This window comes from Schistocerca serialis, chromosome 1, assembly GCF_023864345.2.
Source record: "Schistocerca serialis cubense isolate TAMUIC-IGC-003099 chromosome 1, iqSchSeri2.2, whole genome shotgun sequence".
NCBI classification, from domain to species: Eukaryota; Metazoa; Arthropoda; class Insecta; order Orthoptera; family Acrididae; genus Schistocerca; species Schistocerca serialis.
In genome coordinates this window covers 1124799941-1124825184 of record NC_064638.1, presented here as the reverse complement: position 1 = coordinate 1124825184, position 25244 = coordinate 1124799941, and the positions used below count along the sequence as shown (strand labels likewise).

The window sequence follows — 25244 nt, the reverse complement described above, 5'->3', positions numbered from 1 at the left end:
AACTGTCTCCATGAAGCTGGGCTACGGTCCCGCACACCGTTAGGCCGTCTTCCGCTCACGCCCCAACATCGTGCAGCCCGCCTCCAGTGGTGTCGCGACAGGCGTGAATGGAGGGACGAATGGAGACGTGTCGTCTTCAGCGATGAGAGTCGCTTCTGCCTTGGTGCCAATGATGGTCGTATGCGTGTTTGGCGCCGTGCAGGTGAGCGCCACAATCAGGACTGCATACGACCGAGGCACACAGGGCCAACACCCGGCATCATGGTGTGGGGAGCGATCTCCTACACTGGCCGTACACCACTGGTGATCGTCGAGGGGACACTGAATAGTGCACGGTACATCCAAACCGTCATCGAACCCATCGTTCTACCATTCCTAGACCGGCAAGGGAACTTGCTGTTCCAACAGGACAATGCACGTCCGCATGTATCCCGTGCCACCCAACGTGCTCTAGAAGTTGTAAGTCAACTACCCTGGCCAGCAAGATCTCCGGATCTGTCCCCCATTGAGCATGTTTGGGACTGGATGAAGCGTCGTCTCACGCGGTCTGCACGTCCAGCACGAACGCCGGTCCAACTGAGGCGCCAGGTGGAAATGGCATGGCAAGCCGTTCCACAGGACTCCATCCAGCATCTCTACGATCGTCTCCATGGGAGAATAGCAGCCTGCATTGCTGCGAAAGGTGGATATACACTGTACTGGTGCCGACATTGTGCATGCTCTGTTGCCTGTGTCTATGTGCCTGTGGTTCTGTCAGTGTGATCATGTGATGTATCTGACCCCAGGAATGTGTCAATAAAGTTTCCCCTTCCTGGGACAATGAATTCACGGTGTTCTTATTTCAATTTCCAGGAGTGTATATACATATTCGTCGACACGTCTTCAATATTTCATCATAATAAATAGCATAATCAAATTCCTCATATAGCATCAGGTTATTGATCATAAACATACCTCAACAGCATAATACATATCGTCGTCGTATTAATGTCATAACACCTCAGCCAAATCTCAAAAACGTTGTAGCTTTCTGCAATAATTTCAAAACTTAAAAAAAATTCTCTGCTCATTTCAATAGTGTCATCTACCTCAAACGTACTTTAAAAATCATGATCCCATACCAAATACATCATTCAAAGCTCTCATAGCATCACAATGGTTCCGAAAAAATATGAAGAGTTCACAAAGTACAGACAAAATACAATTTCATAAGTGTGAAGTTATCCAACTGTGTAATTGCGTAAACATCTGTCACTGACGTAGTAAAAAAAATCTTTATTTCTCTGTTAAATAATCAGATAGCTGTGTAATTCTGTTACAGAAACAGGGTACCGATGTGTAAAGTTGTATAAGCAAATACCATATTAGCTAGGGCTCCTTGTGCTTGCCAAACACATGATACACAAAGTAAGCATGTACCCCCCTGAGGATTAATGTAATTATACCCTTAGGTGTTACAGATTACAGAAATGGAATGAAATGTATCACGGAAAACTTTCTTTGTAATTCAAAAATCTTTAAAAATAAATGTTTTAAGTATAAAATTAATCACTCAAATATTTGTACTGCAGCGCTAAACTGTGCGTCTTGTTGCAACATAATCTCTGTGGAAGTGTCGTAGTTATCGTCCTCCAAAAGCTAAGTTCTGCAGAAGTCAATGTACTTACCTCATGATAAACAAAAGTGAAATGCTTTGCGTATCGATATCGTAGTTATTATGCTTATTGGCGTGATGAAGAAAGTACTGTACAGTAACGTATTGTTGTGCCACGAAAAAGGCTGTCTCATTGTTGCTATACCACAAAAGTTACTACTAAAACATGTTTTATTTATCAGAATAATGCAGAAAAACTGTGCAGATATAAAACAGAAACACTGCAAAAGCAACATTGTAAATTGTCATTCATTAGTAGCGTCGTGATAAAATCGTGTAGTTGTCACAAAAACTAACCACTGTGTCGTCTGGTATCTCACAGAAAGTACTTTAAATCCAGAATGTATTTTCAAGTAAACCAAAATGTTGCATTAAAATCTCATTAGCAGTACCAGTATATGTTCTAAGTATGTCAGCCTTATAGTTGTTACGTAATCATGCAACTAACAAGCAAGAATGTACACACACAATAACACTGTGACGTCTGTTCACTATAACAATGCATTAGTAATTTCTGTTTCAATAAGTTCTCTTGGTTCTTGACTGGATATTTAACTTCAAATATTGTTGCATGTTAACAGATTCTAAGTCTGACAAGCATACTAGTATTGTAAAGTGAAAAGTTTTATGGCAAAGACAAAGTTAAAAAACACATTATCTCTCAATAAACGGTTTTACATGTGAAATGTGGTGCAAGCCTTTACTCTTCCTACTATGCAGAGTTTCAACTTCAACGCAATTATCATGTGGTATACGTCGGTAAAGAATACTGGAATTTTTCTCAAGGTTAGCGTCTATGTTATTTTTCCCTGAGCCAGCGGGCGCACGTGGCTGCCTGCGGTGCGAGTCATTGTCTGTTTCTTTGTTGGCGCGCGTCGTTACTGGGATTAGGAGACCTAACTTCTACAAATTCACCTTGTTGAGAGTGCCCTGCTCTGTTTGTATGTCGCCAGTTCTGATGCAATTCAAGTCTGTCGTTACGATCACATCGTCTGTCGTCATGTCGGTAGTTCCCGTAATTTCTTTCTTGTCGGTTACGTGGTGGAGAATTTCTCCCTGAATCGTAACTGCGCGCTGGACTGTTGCGTCTAAAGTTATTCTGTCTCCCTTGATAATAATTATTTTGGTTCCCATATTGTCTGTTTCTCTGATTGTCTCTGTGATAGTCATTACTGCGGAGAGGTGATCTTTCCCTGTAGTTATTACTACTCTGCCAACGGTTGTCATACTGGTGGTGTCTGTTTTGGTCACTACTTGTGTTGTGAGAATAGCCTTGTCGCGTCCAGTTATTATTTCTTTCATCGCGGAATTGCGACGGATGTGACCTGTAATTGTTGTGTTCCTGTTTTCGCATTCCGCCATTGTCAGTGTCAATTTCTAGTTCTTGTAAGAGTCACTGAAAAGCTTCAATGTCGTCTTTGCAACGTCCTGCCAAAATAATATGTCGTAAACGTTCAGGTAATTTGATTAAGCAAATGCGGATGAGTTCTGAGGCGCTGTATGGGTTTGACAGGTACTGATTCATGTGCAACATGTCTTCAAAATATTTCACAAGACTGGAAAATTCAGATTGTTCGAAATGTTTCATCATTATGATGCTATGTTTTACTCGGTCTTTTGTAGCTTGAGACCAATAGGCTGAGAGGAAGGCATGATAAAATTCTCCTTCACTGTGACAATCGTGAATGACCGACCGCATTCTTACAGCTGGTTCATTCTCTAAATAACCACACATAAATTCTAATCTGTGTTCTAACGAACAGTTGGGAGGAAAAAAATGAGAGAATTGATGGAGCCATGCTTGTGGAAGAATGTCGTTGCCAGAATTCTTAAATGTTTTGAATTTACGTGTAGTAATGAACAGCTTATAGTCAAAATCATCATGTCGGCGAGTCGCATGTCGGTCATTGTTACGTCGTTTCGGCGGTTCCATCTCAAAATTCGGTGTGCCTTGCCAATTTCTTTCATAATTTCCGAAGTATCCTGTGTTATTATTTTGTGGTTGTTCCGTATTTCCAAGTCCCTCTTCCCGTGTTGGAGCGCGAGTGTCCTCTGAAATATGTAATTCTTGTATTACTTGTGCCAACTGATCTTGTACTTCCCGGATTTCTCTTTTGTGTTGCGTATTAATTTGATTCTGATTTTGTTTGAATTGCTTAATTTGTTCATACTCTTCTGTGTCGGTGGTGGCTACAGGTCTTGTGTCATTCAGATCATCATCTACCTTTGTAGATAAGTTAGTGAACTGATCCGAAAGTTCGGCTACTTTCTCCGATAGTGTACTTATTTCCTCAGTGTGTTTTTCTGAACCAAGTTTCAGAGTATCTACTGTGTCCTTTAAGTTTTCCTGAGTTTTTGCAAGTTGCGTAACCGAATCGGTAGATGCAACTGAATCAATTTTAGCTTGCAAGGTGTCGTGATTTTCATGAACAATGGTTTGCAATTCTTTTATGGCTGCTTTGTGATTCTGTAATGCATTTTCATGCCGCGAAAAAATAGGTTGAAAATGCTCACAAATTTGTGTTTTTACTTCATTACAGACTTTTTGACATTTCGATTCAATGTTATGTAACTCAGTAGTTAAATCTTCACGTGTTTGTTCAAGTGTGGTGTCTAACTTTTGAAGCTTTTGCTGTGTTTGTCTCTGATTTTGTTCCATTTGTTGCATTAGCTGTAATAATAATGCATTAATGTCTGGAATCTGTTCCTCTACGCTTTTCGGCAGTGCATTTGCACCGGCAACATTCAGATTTTGACAAGCAGAAAATGTGTCTTGACTTATTTGAGAAAACGGTGAGGACGCAAAACCTGAATCTACAGTATTTGCAAAATTGTGTCCTGTCATTTCGGATTCCTGAGGCGAGCTGTTGCCGAGCGATCGACCGATAATGCTTCCTTGTTCACTAATTGTTTCACTGCCTACGCCATTGTTTGCCGCCCGCTCCATTTCCCTATGCACAATTACCAAATTACTATGTTCAACATTAGTTAATTCATTACACGGTGGCGCTAACACACTGCTTTCGTCTTCACTGTCATTTCTCAGTTTACTTTGGAGCGTAGTATTACGTTTTTCACACACCATAATTGTCACAATATTTCACACGATAACACAGAAAAGCACAATTTGAAGAGCAAAATAAGATAACATAGCAATGGAAATAATGTCTACTTAATTGCAAGCGCAGCTGCGAAATACTTGGTGCAAATCTACATGCATGTCACAACTGTTTTACTGTACAACAATGAAAAACTACAATTAGAAAGGAAATTCTCTCTATGATTACGCGCTAGCGATAAACAAAGGCTACACTATTTACACAAACTACAAGAAAAAAATCAGAAGATTCCAGTGAGGTATCCTCAGCTAAGGGTCGACATATGAAACGTCCCCTTTGAAAAATTATACAAGACTGTGCTTAAACTGACACACAATATCTTTTAGCGCAACGCAATCTGATTTTCAATAATCCCTACAAAAGAATGACCCTGACTGACATTAACCTATATCTTTCACAAATCAATTACCTCACAATAATCTTCGTTACTCAAGCTACTGCAATACAGCGAGCGCCACTACTGTCAGCTAAATAAAAGATTCACACTACGGAAGGCACTAACTACTGATAGGCATAGTTAGCAAATGAAAGATTTTGATAGAGAAGAAACAATGTATTTACCTTAATAGTGTTCAAAGGTCATAATATATATAGCAGTTCATGACATCCAGTCTTACAAATTTCAAAACTCCGCCATTTCTCTCCCAACATCCACCACTGCTGGCGGCTCACCTCCAACTGCGCAACGATACGCGCTGTTCACATCCAGCTGCCCAACACTACAATGGCAGACAACAATGCAAACCAGCCACAGGCTGCACACAGCACAGCCAGTGATTTTCATACAGAGCGCTACGTGGCGTTACCAATAAGAAAACCTAAACAGCCTACTTACAATGTACGTAAGCATTCTGTCTGATCACCTGCATCTATTCATGTACTTTCCGACGGACTTGGGAAATTCCAGCAGGACAATGCAACACCCGTCCGCATCTCGTGGTCGTGCGGTAGCGTTCTCGCTTCCCACGCCCGGGTTCCCGGGTTCGATTCCCGGCGGGGTCAGGGATTTTCTCTGCCTCGTGATGGCTGGGTGTTGTGTGCTGTCCTTAGGTTAGTTAGGTTTAAGTAGTTCTAAGTTCTAGGGGACTTATGACCACAGCAGTTGAGTCCCATAGTGCTCAGAGCCTTTTTTTTAAATGCAACACCCCACACGTCCAAAATTACTACAGAATGGCTGCAGGAACACGCTTCTGAGCTTAAACAATCCCTCTGGCCACCAAACTCTCCAGACATGAGCATTATTGACCATATCTGGGATGCCTTGCAACGTGATGTTCAGAAGAGATCTCCACTCCCTCGTACTCTACGGATTTATGGACAGCTCTGCAAGATTCATGGTGTCAGTTTCCTCCAGTACTACTTCAGACATTAGTCGAGACCATGTCACGTCGTGTTGCGGCACTTCTGTGTGCTCGCAGGGTACCTACACGATATTAGGCAGGCGTACCAGTTTCTTTGACTCTTCAGTGTAATACAGAGGCTTACCGACAATCATCCTTACAACGCTCCGTTCGCTAATGGAACAGGAAAGGAGGATGTTTCCGATACACCCACCCACTCTTCACCCTTCTTCCGTAATATCGTACTTAATTATTTTCGCCTTTTCTGCACTGTTAATAGTGCATGTTTCACTGACAAAGAAGGTTACACTCTAAACTGCTACTTTCAGCAAAGGCTTCCTAATACTTAAATTTACATTCCGTGTAAACATTCTTTTCTTTTTCCGAAAAGTTTCTCTTGTTAGTGACAGTGCGCTTTTCATATCCTCTTTACTTGTGCCATCGTCAGAGACGCAGAAATCTCACGGGATAGATAAGGATGGTTCTCGGGTAGGACAAACTTTATTGTCTATAATATAACATACAGTCACCAGTGATTTTTATTTTACAATTTCCATTCCCAACTTTAGCCCATATAAACAGGTACTCATCGGAGTTTAATTTCTTCTTTCTTCGTGTACTCAACACAAAAGGCATGCTAGGAACTAGTGTACCATAAGGCACTTTAGATAACAGACCAGTTGTCTCTGCTATGCTCCATGTCTTCCATGTTAAAATATTTGCATCTGGAAATGCTTCAAGGCCTACCCGAGAACCATCTTGTATCAACGTGCCACAGCAATGCCTCTGCGACGTGCATGGCGTCGTCGCTGGCGGCGCAGCGTTCCTGTCTACAGATCTACATCATAAATATTACAATATTACATGCTTTTCGACCGAGAAAACTTTGTTTGGTTTGACAAGTTACCCCAAAAACTAACACTACACGGTACGTTTAGACATTTTGCAAGTTCTGTTCTATGCTCCTCCCAGCTGAACCTATTGTCAATCTGTAATCACAAGAATTCTATACATACATTTTTGGATTCTAAACTGCATAAAATGAGTTTTTCATAGTTTAAAGACATCGAATTGTCTAGAAACCATTTATTGATGACCATGAAACTATCGTTAACAACTATTTGTAAAACTACATTTCATTTGCCATTTATCATTATGGTTTCATCATCTGCAAGCGAAACAGAAGTAGCATGTGGTAATGTTACTGTTGAAATATTAGTACAAAGAAAAAGTAATGGCCCTAAGATATCACCCTGTGGAACACCATATATAATTAGTTCTCATTCTGGTGAAGACCTGTACATTAACACACGACTATTCCTACTGACAATCTTTTCCTGTGAGAATAATACGATTTCAACCATTTTGCGTAATTTCCTGTGTCTTCATAATATTCTAGTTTACTTGAAAGGATATCGTGATTTACGCAGAGAAATTTATTCATACCGCTCAGTTACTCGCACGTGGCTAGAAATGCTTGTTTTTCCATCTTCTTACGTTTTAAAGGAAAATTTTTATCTGAGTTTGTTCACACACAGTTTGTTCACACACACTCACCGACTGGAACTCGTTGATGGTCAAGACGTCGATGACGCGGGCTCTTAGTTTCACCTCCAGCGGCGGTCCGGTCTCTGGACACAAAGACAACACAACTTTAGTTCAACCCAGCCACATACCTCGAGCACAACTATATTACGAAAGCAAGATCTTCGAGCACAAGAAGTGAAAGCTAAATTGAAAAAAAATTGATACATGAATTGCTCATACACAACAGACACTAATGTCCACACAATGAAGTTATCTGCATCTATATCTAATGACTCTACATTCCATGAATTAATGAAAAATAATATAAGACAATTCTATCTAGTTCGATGAAACATTCAAGGGGACCCTACCTGTTGTAAGCTATGGGTTTGGATGAAAACTCGCACAGAAGATCGTCACTGAAGAAAGACAGTGTACGCTGATTTCCGCCTTAGCCACAATGCTCTGTTGTCTTTGTGGACATCACGGAGGAGTTTCCCGTGTCGTCCAAGCCATGATGGCTATAATCTCATTGCGAGTAAAGTTTTTAGTCTCTGCTGCCGGTTATAACGAATTTTTTTTTTCTGATGAGGCAAAACATTATGACCACATGCTTAATAGCGAGTCGGTTCACCTTTGGAAAGCAGTTTAACATCGATTCTCTGTGCCATGGATTCGACAAGTCCCTGGTAGGTTTCCAGGGGTAGTGACAACTCCCAAAATTACGGACCGGTGGTTAGTGAACGTGGAGCTGGCGTCCGTTAGCATCTCAAATGTGTTCCATGAGACTCAGACATGGTAGACTTCGTACCCAAGACATTAACGCGAGTTCACTATCATGCTCCTCAAATCATTGAGCATAACAACTTAGGCCCTGAGACGTGGATAGTTATCCCACGGGAAGATGCTATCCCAATTGGGGACGATATCAAGCATGAAGAGAAAAGTGTAGCTCTGCAATGATGTTTATGTGCTCATCATCTGTCTGATACTACAGGTCCGATGGAAATCATAACAATCTGCCCTATGTCAAGGTCAGTCGGATCAGTGGATTTCCCCATTTGCAGTCCCTACCGACTCTAAAATAAGTCTTCGTTCGTTTCTACACCGTTCACATACTTCCCTTGACATGTCACGTGCGTGCAGTGCCACCATATGTCCATTCAGACTTGCGATGGTCGATATTCATAATGTTTTATTTCACCAGTCCTGTTGAAAAACGGTACCACGATACTGTCGAATGAGCGGCAACACATGAGGAAGCAGAATGTCTGTGACATATTGTTGTGCCATCGTAATTTCCTCAGTCGCTAACAGCCGCGGCCTGAGGTCATACCCAATAGCTCTCCATTACATGACGCCCAGAGCAACACCGCTGTGCCTCTCCAAAACATTGGAAGAATGGGGCCTCTCCTCAGGTCGCTGCCATACTCATCAACGATGGTCATCCGGGGTATAGCAGAACCGCGATCCATCGCTGAATACCGTATGAAGTCATTCGTTAGCAGTTCATGCTTCCTATTCAAGGCATCACTCCAAACGCAGCCGTTTGTCTCGTGGAGTTGACAGTGGCCTACGAGTGGGACAGTTATGCCCTAGTCCGGCTACTGTTGATCTCCGACCAATGTTATGGGATGACAGATTTTGTACGAAGTTTATTACTTGCTTTTGGGTGATAGGTGCGGACGTGAAGGCGTTACGATACACTCAGTGCACAGTACAGCGATCCTCGCTTATGGTGGTCAGACTCGGTCAACCAGAACCTTATGTCGTGTATGCAGGCCCTCACGTTACCATGCAGTCCAACGTCAGGTCACTGTCACATCCGAATGCCCCACAAATCTGGAATTTGCACGATTCGACCAGCCGGCCAACTGGAGGCATATAATGAGGCCTCTTGTAAACCCTTTTAGCTGCCGATATCACTGTTGCAAATAAGCATGCAGCATCTCCAAGTGCGTCACAGTCGTCACTCAACGTCAGTTGGTGTTCACGCCCCTTACCTACCTTACCAGGCGTGCTAACAACGTTCAACACGAACAACAACGCACTCTGGGGACCATTCTAGCTGTCACAGAGAAAGACAACTCTAATCGTTTGCATACGCGCCAATGGTGTGTACGTGTACGAAGTTACAATGATGTCCGACCACGTATTCTGGATGGTTCATTTTTCTGTCAGGCAGTGTAGCTATACTCATTTTGTATGGAAGAAATAGTAAAATTTAACAGACTCTTCCGTTTCATTTCATTAGTAGTTAATATTAATTTCGTTTCATTATTATACGAGGGCTATCCACAAAGTACATAACGTTTTGGAATTAAAAATAAATAAAGTATTGGAATTTTTTTAAATTATATACAGATGAAAGCCACACTTAAATACTACTTTTCTACATAGTTGCCATTTAAATTAAGGCACTTATCGTATCGATGAACGAGCTTGGAAATTCCTTCGTCGTAAAATTCGGCCGCCTGCGCCTTCAACCACGTGGTTACCTCTTTTGGGACAGAAAAGGTGTGATTTTTGTGGATTTCCTGGAAAGAGGCACTACAATAAACTCTCAAAGGTATTGCCAAACTCTGCACAACCTCAGAAGAGCAATACAAAACAAGCGCAGGGGAAAGTTGGGCTCAAAGACCTTGCTGATTCACGACAACGCCCGGGCCCACACGGCAAATGCCACTCGTGAAGTTCTCGAATCTTTTAAGTGGGAGTTGTTTCCTCATCCACCGTACAGTCCCGACCTGGCACCGAGCGACTTCCACTTATTCCCAGCAATGAAGAAGTGGTTGGCTATGCAGCGTTTTGATGACGACGCACAGCTTCAAGAAGAGGTAACCACGTGGTGAAGGCGCAGGCGGCCGAATTTTGCGACGAAGGAATTTCCAAGCTCGTCCATCGCTACGATAAGTGCCTTAATTTAAATGGCACCTATGTAGAAGAGTAGTATTTAAGTGTGGTTTTCATCTGTATATAATTTTAAAAAATTTCAGTACTTTATTTATTTTTAATTCCAAAACGTTATGTACTTTGTGGATAGCCCTCGTATTTACGTCCACATCTGCACTCTGCAACCACTCTGACGTGCATAGAAGAAGGAGGATTCCAGAGTGAATGCGCCACTCTGCAGCGGAGCGTACCCCTAGGCTGTTGCTAAGGCTTTCGTTCGCAATATCGTTTCATAAAGGCATGACTTTTATCGAGGGTATGGATGGGAACTTCTGTTCAGTTTGAAAAGTATGCTATAAGTTGCCACAATTGCAAGGGCTGGCGGGGAAAGGGGGGGGGGGGGTGAGAAGCTCTGTCGATGATGGATGATGAGAGCACTGCTCGCTGATAGTTGCACTTCAGTTCGAGTTCCGGTCCAGCACACAGTTTTAATTTTACAGGAGGTTTCATGGCAGAGGGTATTTCCCATTGTACTAGTATTAATGTTCGTCCTCCTTCCTTTCGTCCACGAAGCGCGGGTAGAATGATAGCTTAAATCCCTCCATGAGCGTTGTATTTACTCTGTGTCGTCTTCGTGGTCCCTGTGCAAACAGTAGGTAGGAGCTGTAGTATATTCCTAGATCTCTCACTAAAGCCTGGCTCTTGCAACTTTGTATGTAGACTTTCCGGGGATAGCTGGTGTCTATGATCAAGTATCTGCGAGCATCTCTGCGATTCTCTCCCAAAAGGATCAGATGAAAACGTCATCATTCAAGCTGTTCTTTGAATGTCTTCTATTTGGTATGTGTACCACACACCTGAACAGCACTTTAGGGTGCATGAGTGTTTTGTAAGCAATCTCCTTTGCAGAATGATTCCATTTTCTCAGTATTGTAACAATGAGCCCAAGCCCGCTATCTGCTACAACTTAGCCTATGTGATAATTCCATTTCACGTCCCTACAAACTGATGCCCCCACTTGTTCCTTCTGACTGATTATAATTGCCTCATTTACATTGTAGTCAAAGGATTTACTGTTTTTGTTTTTTGAAGTGCACAGATTTAAATTTTTGAACTTTCAAACCACGTTTCCAAACTTTGCACGGCTTTGTAATCTTATCAAGGTCTGATGGTATATTTTTGTAGCTCTCGACAACTCTCCATTTAAGATAATGTGCTGGAGCCACCCTAACAAAAAATCCTCAAACAAATCACAAATTTCATTTGGGAGAAATGTGTTCGTTGGTAGGTGGCTATGTTGAGAATTAAATACTTAGACATGAAGAATAAAGACGCAGAAAGTTAATAGCGGTTGTTTTATTTTAAAAGGTTTGAGGGTTCTTACATAAAAATTTGGAGGCATTACTTTTCAGCACGCTCTCATACTACCGACTTGTTATTACAATGGCACACACCATATCATCAAATTTAAACATTTTCCTAGCAACAAAATATAGGATGCCAACTATGTTCGTCTCCCTGCGCCACGACCACTCGCTAAGTGAAATTGCACCCACCGATAATACTCAGCGTCCACTCGTCCCTTTGTTAAGGAGAGCTGTGGCACATCAGTTATTGACCATAGTCAATCCAGCTTTATGTTGCGGCCACATGTAGTAAGCGTTGCTTCACGCAGTGGAGAATGGCAAAACAGAGGCACGCCGGCGACCGAGGCGTTGCGAAGTATGCAGACACAGATAGCCTTGCTGACAGCAGCAGTCTACCAGCAGGCTGACGCAAGGACGCACACAGACCGAGCGCCAAGCGAAGCCTGGAGAGTGCTGAGTAAGGGGAAGTGAGGCCAGCACGCTAAGTTACGCTGCAATATACGGCGGGAGTAATAACAAAAAGCTACCACTGAGGGTAAAAAACGTCCTCCTGCCAGCTATAAATAGTGGAGCGCAGGCAGCAAGAGACAGAAGCCATTAGGAAGCAGTTCGGATCTGAGGACGGATGTGGTCCGTGTCTGAATGTTCAATCTTCGTAGGTGACGATTCCGGAAGTCTGTTCCAGCTCGCAGGAGTCATCCGTTCGCCGCCAGATGTCAACTTCAGCTCTGGAGGTCGGCCCGAGATCGGTCGGCACCACGGCTGACTAACTACAGCGAGAACTTCCAGCAGGACCGGCTGCAGCGCGGTCTTGGTCACAGGCGCCGCCGGGGACTGACGCCCGGACTTCACGGCAAACCGGCCCCACGGCGCTTGGTCCGTCCATGACGGGACCTCGCGGACATCGCGACTGACGGCTTCCCAGCCGCTGGTGCAGCAGGCGTCGGCAGCTGACCTCACGGCGACGCGGCTCCGTGGGCGTGCCGTACTGGGGCTCCGAGCGGCGACGAGTTCATCTCAAGCACAGGGCATCCTGGCCTCAGCGGAGCACTGGTGGCCTGAGGCTCCCGAGTGCGATTATCGGAGAATCTACACAGCAGTAGCCAGGCGGAGGGATCCGCAGGGCTGGGCAGCGACGACCTAAATCAGGATGGCCGGACGCGGGATTGAACCGTCGTCCTCCCGAATGCGAGTCCAGTGTGCTAGCCACTGCGCCACCTCGATCGGTGCACAGAGGTCTTCACATCACAGTTAATATCACAAATGCAGATAAATTAAACAAAAGAATTTAAGGTCTTCTCATATTCAACTAATATTACGAAAACACATTTATCCGTTAGAGGAAACGAAATAAACTGCAGTTACCTTTTAACATTATTACCAAATATAGCTATCATACACCATCAAAGATATGAATACTTTGTCTTAGAAAGCGAAAGAAGTGACTGAAAAAGGAGGAAAAAATTTAGCTATATCTTCAAAGCATTTACCCGAAAACGTTTTGTTGCGGAATTTTATACGTTACTCATCCTCTTGTAACTGCTTTTATGTGAGCTGCTACCTGGACTCCTGTCACCGACTAGGCAATCATAAAATCATCTTCCACCGACATTTCTTCCTCGACAGCTGTTAATTGTCACGTCTTTCTGAAGCCAGAGACAGTCCGTTGCATTCCTTGCCTTTAAACAACAACTTTTAGTGTGAGCAAAAGTGAGAACACAAGACGCCACGGGGAGCAATTAAAGGGCAGTCATAGAAGCAACCCACGATTCCTGGAGCAGAAGAGAAATGAATCCTGGGAACTGATTATGGTTTTTAAATACTATAGTGAAATTTAACAAATTCTGGAGTGGTAGATAACTGCGATACACTGGGAGGAAGTAAGAGCTTTGAACGAGCGGAGCAGCTTCCTCAGCTTCCGGAATAACATGTTGCCTCTGACCAATGGCACCATATTGACAAAACTGCAGACCCAGGAGGTCAGGTGTGGCAAGACAGAGCAAAGAGCTTAATCTTACCATCTACCCGGTGTCCCTCATCTCTAATCTGCGCAGATGGCCCTACGCAAAATCGCCCACTCGTCTATCATGCTCTGAGGACAAGCACCGCAACGAAATACGCAGTGCTTTGCAAGACACTGCTTCACACCTGAGAGAACTGCTTAGTGCGTCAGTGGGGAAAACGCAACCTTGTGATGTGTCGATAAATGAAGAGAGCTGAGAACAGGAGAGGAAGCATTAAACAACGACACTCCAGGCGTTTTCCCGAGAGTCACGGTAAGCGCAGAATAGGTCTCTGCTTGCGGTTTCATCTGTAGGCCAGCGATAGAGTACAATGAAAAAGCCAGGCCGTAGACCTGTCAAATTACGATCCATCAGGAAACGGAGTTCTGAGATTCTGAAGTCTGCTCACTTAATAGATGTGTAGCTAGTAGAAAAGTTTGTGGTGGATGGGACTCTCATATTTCTTTAGCAGTTTCTTTCGAAGGAAACTGTCCCTCTAAGAAACATCCACTGCTGCACAGTAGGTACAAAAAAGAAACAGAGGAATATAAACACTGAGATGCTAAGGAAAACGAATTTGCCTTTCAGAAGGGGAAAGAAGGCCCTTAACGACTACCATCGTAAAATCTTATCGAAAGACCTATTACAAAATCAAAAGAAATTCTGATCATATGAGAGGGCTGTGTGTGGCATCAAAGATAGTGTACAGACACTCATGGGTGACACGTGTAATGAAACTGAAAACTGCAAACCAAAAGTCGAAATACTGAACTCCGCATTCAAATGTTCCTGTATAAAAAAAGGCATCCAGGAGTACAGCTCGATTTCAATTCAAAGTTTAGTGGTACAGGTATTAGAGTCGGTGTAGGAGGATAGCGAGGCCATTTCGGCAATTAAGGTAGTGCAGAAACTGTTATAACTTAAATATTACGACTGCTGCACCACTTGTTAGGAGCAGACACAGTGGCTGCGCCAAAGACTGAGACGGCGTGGAGTTTCACAACTACACTCCTGGAAATGGAAAAAAGAACACATTGACACCGGTGTGTCAGACCCACCATACTTGCTCCGGACACTGCGAGAGGGCTGTACAAGCAATGATCACACGCACGGCACAGCGGACACACCAGGAACCGCGGTGTTGGCCGTCGAATGGCGCTAGCTGCGCAGCATTTGTGCACCGCCGCCGTCAGTGTCAGCCAGTTTGCCGTGGCATACGGTGCTCCATCGCAGTCTTTAACACTGGTAGCATGCCGCGACAGCGTGGACGTGAACCGTATGTGCAGTTGACGGACTTTGAGCGAGGGCGTATAGTGGGCATGCGGGAGGCCGGGTGGACGTACCGCCGAATTGCTCAACACGTGGGGCGTGAGGTCTCCACAGTACATCGATGTTGTCGCCAGTGGTCGGCGGAAGGTGCACGTGCCCGTCGACCTGGGACCGGACCGCAGCGACGCACGGATGCACGCCAAGACCGTAGGATCCTACGCAGTGCCGTAGGGGACCGCACCGCCACTTCCCAGCAAATTAGGGACACTGTTGCTCCTGGGGTATCGGCGAGGACCATTCGCAACCGTCTCCATGAAGCTGGGCTACGGTCCCGCACACCGTTAGGCCGTCTTCCGCTCACGCCCCAACATCGTGCAGCCCGCCTCCAGTGGTGTCGCGACAGGCGTGAATGGAGGGACGAATGGAGACGTGTCGTCTTCAGCGATGAGAGTCGCTTCTGCCTTGGTGCCAATGATGGTCGTATGCGTGTTTGGCGCCGTGCAGGTGAGCGCCACAATCAGGACTGCATACGACCGAGGCACACAGGGCCAACACCCGGCATCATGGTGTGGGGAGCGATCTCCTACACTGGCCGTACACCACTGGTGATCGTCGAGGGGACACTGAATAGTGCACGGTACATCCAAACCGTCATCGAACCCATCGTTCTACCATTCCTAGACCGGCAAGGGAACTTGCTGTTCCAACAGGACAATGCACGTCCGCATGTATTCCGTGCCACCCAACGTGCTCTAGAAGGTGTAAGTCAACTACCCTGGCCAGCAAGATCTCCGGATCTGTCCCCCATTGAGCATGTTTGGGACTGGATGAAGCATCGTCTCACGCGGTCTGCACGTCCAGCACGAACGCTGGTCCAGCTGAGGCGCCAGGTGGAAATGGCATGGCAAGCCGTTCCACAGGACTACATCCAGCATCTCTACGATCGTCTCCATGGGAGAATAGCAGCCTGAATTGCTGCGAAAGGTGGATATACACTGTACTAGTGCCGACATTGTGCATGCTCTGTTGCCTGTGTCTATGTGCCTGTGGTTCTGTCAGTGTGATCATGTGATGTATCTGACCCCAGGAATGTGTCAATAAAGTTTCCCCTTCCTGGGACAATGAATTCACGGTGTTCTTATTTCAATTTCCAGGAGTGTATTTATTGAACTTTCTTTACAATTTCCGTGATTTCCCTAAATCGCTCCAGCAAATTCCGTGATGGTTCCTTTGGAAGGGCACGGCCGACTTCCTTCCCCGAACTTCCATTATCCGATGAGCGGTTCTAGGCACTACAGTCTGGAACCGCGCGACCGCTACGGTCGCAGGTTCGAGTCCTGCCTCGGGCATGGATGTGTGTGATGTCCTTAGGTTAGTTAGGTTTAAGTAGTTCTAAGTTCTAGGGGACTGATGACCTCAGAAGTTAAGTCCCATAGTGCTCAGAGCCATTTGAACTATAATCCTATGAGACCAATGACCTTTCTGTTTGGTCTCCTTCCCCAAACAACCCAACCCAACTCAACCCAACCCTGTTGTGTAAATGGTAGACATGAAAGTACGGAGAGCTGTATCGAAAGCACAGCGTTGCAGCAATATACGGTGAGAGAGAATCAGTCAGCGTGTGTGTGTGTGTGTGCGGCAGTAGGGCGAGACGTGCATTGTTAATTTGAGATGCAAAAAAGTGCCGAGACAGTGAATCGTGGAACTTAAAAGACTGACGATTGGGATTACCGTCGCAGTGCGTAATGGAAGTTGAAGTGATCATTATGAACAGAAAGATCGTAAGGTTTGTGTATTACTGAGTGGATAGTGTCTCAACTGACACTCACAATGCTTACACGAGTAGACATTACAGTTATTGCTACCTTGCGAGTGAAACCGCATCGCGAGAGCCAAGGCTCCATAAAACGCCTGTTGTATTTGTCTTTTTAACGAACAGCAGAGTGTTTGAAGCTATAACCGTAGCGCTGAACATAATTACAATAATTGTGGATCAGGTGCAAGAACGGTTTTACTGACTATGAGTTCACAATCGTGTTAATTATATGCAAACGTGATGAACAGTTATGTCGGGGTCGCAAATTATCACCAACAGTGTAAAAACTGGACCACAGTGTGTATAACGAGTAATAAACGTGTAGATGCTAAACCTGTAGAGTACCACCAACAATTACATCTATTCATCCATAGGCCTGTTAAACTCCACTGCGGATGACCTTACAGCCTAACCGACAAGAGACTTCACTAACATACTTCCCCCTGGAAATACGACAAACGGAGTTGCTGTAATAATTTCGACTGCGACATCAGAAGCCGCCGCCGTCAGCTCAACACGCCACCACGCATCTCCAGCAACGAACAACTAAGCTACTGTGTCATGCGCTCTCACCAGTTAAAGACTTAACGGAATTTCGCAGTTCAGACTGTAAATCGTTTGTTTCATTATAAAACTATTTTCTTTCTTAATTTTTGCTACGTAAATAAAACTGTTTGAAGTGAACTACTAACATTCAATGTGGCTTTGTTGAACCAGCATTAGTTATAAGTATTCTTCTGCTTAAACTATTTCTTTCTATTAAATTAATGCTGATGCTGTTGCATGTTCTTATGTGCCTTTTAAGAAGGAAATCGTGACGTCCGCCATTCCTTTCTGTGCACCGACCAATGGAATTAAAGATGCTCGTTTGCTGTTGGTGTAAGCATCCCAGCGAGGGCAAACTGCATGTGGCAGCTGTCAAACCATGCAAACTGTATTTACATTGTACTGTTACCACACTTTCACGAGCAATAACTTGGTTGCTGTTGATTACAGACAGAAGTGAATGGATGTATCGTCTACCCTTACAGTGTTTAGGGGATTAGTAACAGAATTGTGCGTGATTTACGTAATTTAGTGATTAGGGTGAACGACATTCTCCACATCTACACATTTCGGGAGTAAAACGAGTTCTTCTGGGGTGAAATAATCAGACATAACTCAATTAGGTTATTGCTAACGAAACCTCGTATAAATACACGATCCATAATCTCGTGAAACACACCCCAGAGAACCGTTTACTCCACAGTGCCCACGTCGTCAGTTCATTATAAAACCAATGTTTCGGCCACTAGCGCAAATGGACTTTATCATAAAATACACTGTTTGACAAAAAGTAAGCACACAGAAGGGGACAAGGAAACGAAATATAGCTGCACCGGTTGGGAGGGTATGTCATGTTATTTCAGTCGTTACAAATTCGAGTGAGATTTACAAAGAACATGAAAGTATGGGCTAACTTATCAGTATGACACTGCACCCCCTCTTGGCCTGCATGCATACACCGAATCGATTGGTGAGGGTGTATGAAGTCTGCTGCATCCTATCCTGAGCCAAGCTTCTTGACCCCCACGTAACGGCACTGGGGCGGAGTTGACGTCCGAGGCCGTCCCACACGTATTCTATTCGGGACAAGTTTCAAGATCTTGCTGCCTGTGGGAGGAACTCTACAACATCACGCAGATAGTTCACAGACACACGTGCCATGTGTGTGTGTGTGTGTGTGTGTGTGTGTGTGTGTGTGTGTGAGAGAGAGAGAGAGAGAGAGAGAGAGAGAGAGCATTGATTGTCCTGTCGAAAAATCAAATGTTCAAATGTGTGTGAAGTCTTATGGGACTTAACTGCCATGTCATCAGTCCCTAAGCTAACACACTACTTAACCTAAATTATTCTAAGGACAAACACACACACCCATGCCCGAGGGACGACTCGAACCTCCGCCGGGACCAGCCGCACAGTCCATGACTGCAGCGCCTAAGACCGCGTTGAAAAATGACACCACGATGCTGTCGCATGAAAAGTAACACATGACGTTACAAGATTTGGGTGACGTATTGTTGTGCAGTCATAGTTTTCGCAGTCATTACCAGCCGTGTCTTGAAGTCATACCTGATGGCTCCCTGCACCATGACCTCAGTAGTAGAGATGGGTCGAACTCGTTCATTCCCGTGAACTACTTCATTCATTTCACTCTTTGCCGTGAAGCGTTCAAATGAAGTAGTTCATTCATGAAGTACGGAAGCCTGGCGAAGATGCCCAGTTCGCCGTTCAGCCTCGGCTACGCTCGCTTCGCCTCGCTCGTACAATAAAGCTTCGTAATACTTCATAATTTTACCAACAGATGGCCGAACTATGCAGCAACGTGCACGCAACGTTTTACGCTCTTACAGCGTCTGAGTTAACTTAAATAGAGCATGGTCGAAGGGGACAAAGGAAAGATAAACAGAGAAGCCTGTCACATACAAAGATGGTATTACGTTTATCTTGCTCGACATTTTCTCATGAAGCGCCAAAAAGAGTCTTCATCTGCCAAGTGAAACCTTATTTGTTGTATTTATGGACTGAAAACTAGGGCTACCAACGAAATGCAGTCCAAGTTTATGTTCCTTTTAAAATTTAATCCAAAATAGAATGAGTATGTTTACCACTGTCACAAAGTCTATATACCTACGTTAAGTAATTATTCAAAAGTTTTCCTGGAGATTTTATTTTTATTGAGAATAATAACCCTCTAAATTCAAAACGTAAACTGTCACCTGTAGTCATTGGTACGATTTCAGGTAAAATCCCTCTTTATTTTATTCGAAAGCAGTTTTTGTGTCCGTTCACGCTTATACAATGGCTAGCAAAACGCGATCGCGTGAAAGTAGTGAAATTTGGGGTTTCTTCGCCGATTTAGGTTATGTGAAAGCAAAGTGCAACTGTTGTTCTAAGTGTATTTCACCGCGCGATTCGTCGACAGGCAGTACAGGGAGGATTGAAGTGAAGGGAGAATGAGTGACGTAGCGCCAATGTAGTGGGAGAGGGAGAGGGGAAGAGAGTGAGTGAACGAACTAGAAAAAAAGTGTGGAGTGTACTATCTGTGGAGAGTTTGAAGTACCAGTTCATTGAAATTGAGTGGTTAGTTCACACTTCACTGGAGTGAAGCGTTCATTTAAACGACTCATTCACGAGCTCCCCATCACTACTCAGTAGTAACACTGATGTGTGGAAGGATGTGACCTCTCCCCAGGTCGCCATCGTACTCCCCGATGATCCTACTCTTTGCAGAACACAAAGTGATGCTAGTCATCAGCAGTCCATGATTCCCAGTCATGGCACCATTCCAAACACTACCTTTTGTGCTGTGGTGTTAACAGCAGCCTACACGTGAGATGGTATTGGGTCCAGCTGCTGCTAGTCTCTGACTCATGTTGCTGGACGATGTAGAATGTTACAGGGAGTCCATTACTTGTTCTCGAATGGTAAGTGCAGATAAGGAGTTAGGATGTGCCTGGTCTACAGTTTGGTGATCCTTTATGTCTAGTGTTCTTGCCCTCCCGCTCTCACATAATTGAACATTGGGCATCTGTCACGTCCGCATGCCCCCAAATCTGGATATTTGCACGATTGGACTAGCTGGTCAAATGGAGACACACAATAATACCCCTTTCAAACTCTGTCAGGCGCTAATAAGGCTGTCTCACATGGGTAAGCAACATCTCCATGTCCTTCATAGTGACCACTCAACATCCGGCACTGTTGACGCCCCACGACTGCAAATAACAGTAAACGCGAACAATACCATGTTTTCTGATGACCATTATACAGGGCGAGAATTATTAAACCATATGAAATAAAATCGTCATAAATTGTGAACGGTTTGCGTTAGGGTGTTCAAACTGCATGGTTGACCGCTGGGCATGATAGGAATTATGTGCTTTGGTTTAGCGACAAAGCTCAGTTTCATTTGGATGGATTCGTCAATAAGCAAAATTTGCGCTTTTGGGGGACTGAGAATCCGCATGTCGCGGTCGAGAAATCTCTTCACCCTCAACGGGTGACTGTGTGGTGTGCAATGTTCAGTCACGGAATAATCGGTGCGATATTCCTTGACGGCACGGTGACTACCGAAAGGTACGCAAAAGTATTGGAAAATGATTTCATCCCCATTATCTAATATGACCCTGATTTCGACGAGATTGGTTCATGCAAGGCGGAGTTCCACCCCATCGAAGCAGGATAGTGTTTGATGTCCTGGAGGAGCAATTCAGGGGCAGCATCCTGGCTATGTAGTATCTAGAGCCCACTGGCATGGGCCTCGATTGGCCGTTATGTTCTCCAGATCTGAACACATGCGACTCTTTTTTGTGGGGCTATATTAAAGACAAGGTGTACAGCAATAACCCCAGAACTATTTCTGAGCTGAAAACAGCCATTCAGGTGGTCATGGACAGCATCGATGTTCCGACACTTCTCCAGGTCGTGCAGAAATTCGCTATTCGTCTGCGCCACATCATCGCCAATGATGGCAGGCCTATCGACCATGTCATAACCTAAATCCTAATATCTGTTGTGATCTTTACGTGTTGAATAAAGTATGTGCACGCCACAGTTTGTAATTAATTTATTAATTTTTTCATATAGTTCAATAATTGTCACACTGTATCTCTCAGAGAGAACTGCAACTCTAATCATTTACATACCCGTCGATGGTGTGCACATGTACGAAGTTACACTGACAACCAACCATATCTCTTGGGTGCTTCACCTTTTTTTGTCAGGCAGTGTACATCTACATCCACATGGATACTCTGCAAATCACATTTAAGTGCCTGGCAGAGGGTTTCATCGAACCACCTTCACAATTCTCTATTATTCCAATCTCGTATAGCGCGAGGAAAGAATAAACACATATATCTTTCCGCACGAGTTCTGATTTTCCTTATTCCCTATGCAGGTCGGTGTCAACAAAATATTTTCGCATTCGGAGGAGAAAGTTCGTGACTGGAATTTCGTGAGAAGATTCCGTCGCAACGAAAAACGCCTTTCTTTTGATGATTTCCTGCCTAAATCCTGTATCATTTCTGTGACACTCTCTCCCATATTTCGCGATGATACAAAGCGTGCTGCCTTTCTTTGAACTTTTTCGATGTACTCCGTTAGTCCTATCTGGTAAGGATCCCACACCGCGCAGCAGTATTCTAAAAGAGGACGGACAAGCGTAGTGTAGGTAGTCTCCTTAGTAGGTCTGTTACATTTTCTAAGTGTCCTGCCAATGAAACCCAGCCTTTGGTTAGCCTTTCCCACAACATTTTCTATGTGTTCTTTCCAATTTAAGTTGTTAGTAATTGTAATACCTAGGTATTCAGTTGAATTTACGGCTTTTAGAGTAGACTGATTTAGCGTGTAACCGAAGTTTAACGAGTTCCTTTTAGCACTCATGTGGATGACCTTACACTTTTCGTTATTTAGGGTCAAATGCCACTCTTCGCACCATTCAGATATTTTTTCTAATTCGTTTTGCAGTTTGTTTTGATCTTCTGATGACTTTAGTAGTCGATAAACGACAGCGTCATCTGCAAACAACCGAAGACGGCTGCTCAGATTGTTTATATAGATAAGGAACAGCAAAGGGCCTATAACACTATCTTGGGGAACGCCTGAAATCACTTCCGTTTTACTCGATGACTTTCCGTCAATTACTACGAACTGTGACCTCTCTGACAGGAAATCGCAAATCCAGTCACATAACTGAGACGATATTTCCATAAGCACGCAATTTCACTACGAGCCGCTTGTGTGGTACAGTGTCAAAAGCCTTCCGGAAATCCAGGAATACGGAATCTATCTGAAATCCCCTGTCAATAGCACTCAGCACTTCATGTGCATAAAGAGCTAGATGTGTTTCACAGGAACGATGATTTCTAAACCCATGTTGACTATGTGTCAATAGACGGTTTCCTTCAAGGTAATTCATAATGTTCGAACACAATATATGTTCTAAAATCCTGCTGCATATCGACGTTAACGACATGGGCCTGTAATTTAGTGGATTACTGCTACTACCTTTCTTGAATATTGGCGTGACCTGTGCAACTTTCCAGTCTTTGGGTACGGTTCTTTCCGTCCCTTTACGACGGACCTGCACCTACCTGTGAAAATTGTCTCAGCAGATCATCAGTAGGAAAGCCGAGCGAAACCTACTGTACTTCGACGTGAACCAGGCTGCAATTAAAGTCACTACATCTACGTTTCGGGAGAAATTTTTCACACAAATGAAAGGTTGGAAATTTTGTCCTCAATTAATATATTCTGCAGCTTAGGTGAACAAGTATCACTGCCAAGCCTGTGCTAGTCTTAACACAGTCACTCATAATCCCTTTCACTGACGTTAGCAAGTTTATGGTGTTGCATTTCCCGAAAACGTAATAGCTACAAGAATACTGATTGTTTTTGATTGAGAATGCTCGCCAAATATTAAGTCTGTCGGTACCAAATGCTGTCACAGTTTTTTTTAGCCACCGACCTGCTCAGTACGCCACGCGGAATATGTCTTTTTTCGTCATAAAATTCACTTAAAAATTCCGAAATTACTACACTCGCATCGGAATAATTATGCCTTCGCTTTACCACACTTTAGATGTATGAAACACTGCTAGATCCGGCAACTTATCGTTTCCATCAGAACTACTACTACACACGTCCGAACTGTTTCATGGCTAGGCCCCCACTCTTCTTTAGAATACTCTAAGTCTTCTCTACCAGCAGAGAAAGACGCGCGAAGAATATTGGTTTACCATTGGTCAGTTTACTCAACAGCCAATAGCAAAACAACATTCTCCCGCGTCAGTCCGCGCTTTTCACCAATAACCAATCGCAAAATAGTAAACCTAACAACTGCAGTTTTTACCGACGTAATTATCTAATATGCTGAAGTTTCGCTTATGCATGAAGTTATTTACTATTGTTATTTATACCTGAATTAACTTTCCCTTTACTATAAACTTACTTTGCAAATCTATTCTACAAAACTCCCCTTCGTCCATATCCATACTTCTTCGAAATGTTCCCACGCCAAATCCTACTACATAGCTCGTTAAACAATTATCTTCATATTAACCTTAAACCACACTCACGCATCATTCATACTGCTAAAACACATTTATAATATTTTACATACACAAAAAGACATAATAACCCTTTATGAAAATACTAGAACAGTTTATGAAAAACATTCTATTACTTTAATGCACTCTAGTGGGCACAATCGAAACTAAAATCACAGTCCCCCAATCCAATATTGTCCTCTATCGGCTGATACGTAAACTAAGTGCGCGTCCAGTCTCGCGTCACCACCTGTCACTCTCCAGCTCTGAGACACATCTCCGACTTAACCGCCTCAAAGGCAGGATCGGTATACGGCGCTACGCCTCAACGGATCTTTCGTCGAGCGAACGGTTGTATATGATTGTTAGGTATGGAGCTAATGTATCAACTAATGCATCACCATCCTGAAGAAGGCCGAAACATTGGTTTTGTAAACGAAGTGACGACGTGGGTACCAGCGATACACAGCAGACAGTGAACTGTACTCACTAGTGAAGGCGGCAGGCGACTGGCTGCGGTCGTAGTCCTGTGGCAGCGAATAGCCGCTGAAGGCGGGACCGGCCGGCCGGGCGCACGCCAGTCTGAAACAGGCAGGGACGGAACTAGAACAGCTGCTCTGGACAGCACGGCGCCACCACGCACTGCGCGCTGTAAAATAAGTAAGGCCGGTATTACACTATCAAATTTCTTTGTCAAAGATTTGATCAAAGATGTGATCAAATATTCCGTCAAATATATTTGACAAAGATCTTTGACGTAGCGCTAGAAGCGGTATTACACTGTCATCAAATTTTTCGTCAAAGTTCAAGATGGCTGACAACAACTTGTTATTAACCGCAGCAGTTGCACGTACCGCAATTGCATTGTGTGCACATGCGGAAAAGAAGTGGGGGAGAAAAGGAACCATACATACGAGGTTGAGAGTCTTAAATTCCTGGGATTACAACTTGATAATAAATTCAGTTGGGAGGAGCACACCACAGAACTGCAGAAACGCCTTAACAAATCTGTATCTGTATTTGCAATTCGAGTGTTAGCAGACGTAGGCAACATAAAAATGAAAAAGCTTGCATACTTTGCCTACTTTCATTCCATAATGTCATATGGGATAATATTTTGGGGTAAATCTTGAAGTCAAACAAAAGTTTTCAGAGTCCAAAAGCGTGTA

General features: G+C 44.0%; 1 protein-coding gene across 1 annotated transcript in view; it reads right to left on the bottom strand.

Annotated features, from left to right (window-relative positions):
• The window catches only part of LOC126455817 (gamma-aminobutyric acid receptor subunit delta-like), a 194669-nt gene extending 170018 nt beyond the window's left edge, over positions 1 to 24651 (bottom strand). The window contains exons 1-2 of the mRNA XM_050091582.1: positions 24566 to 24651; positions 7671 to 7744 (exon numbers count right to left, since the gene is read on the bottom strand). The gene's annotated coding sequence lies outside the window, so the exon portion shown is untranslated. The remainder of the gene's footprint in view (positions 1 to 7670; positions 7745 to 24565) is intronic.
• Between the last annotated feature and the right edge of the window lie 593 nt (positions 24652 to 25244).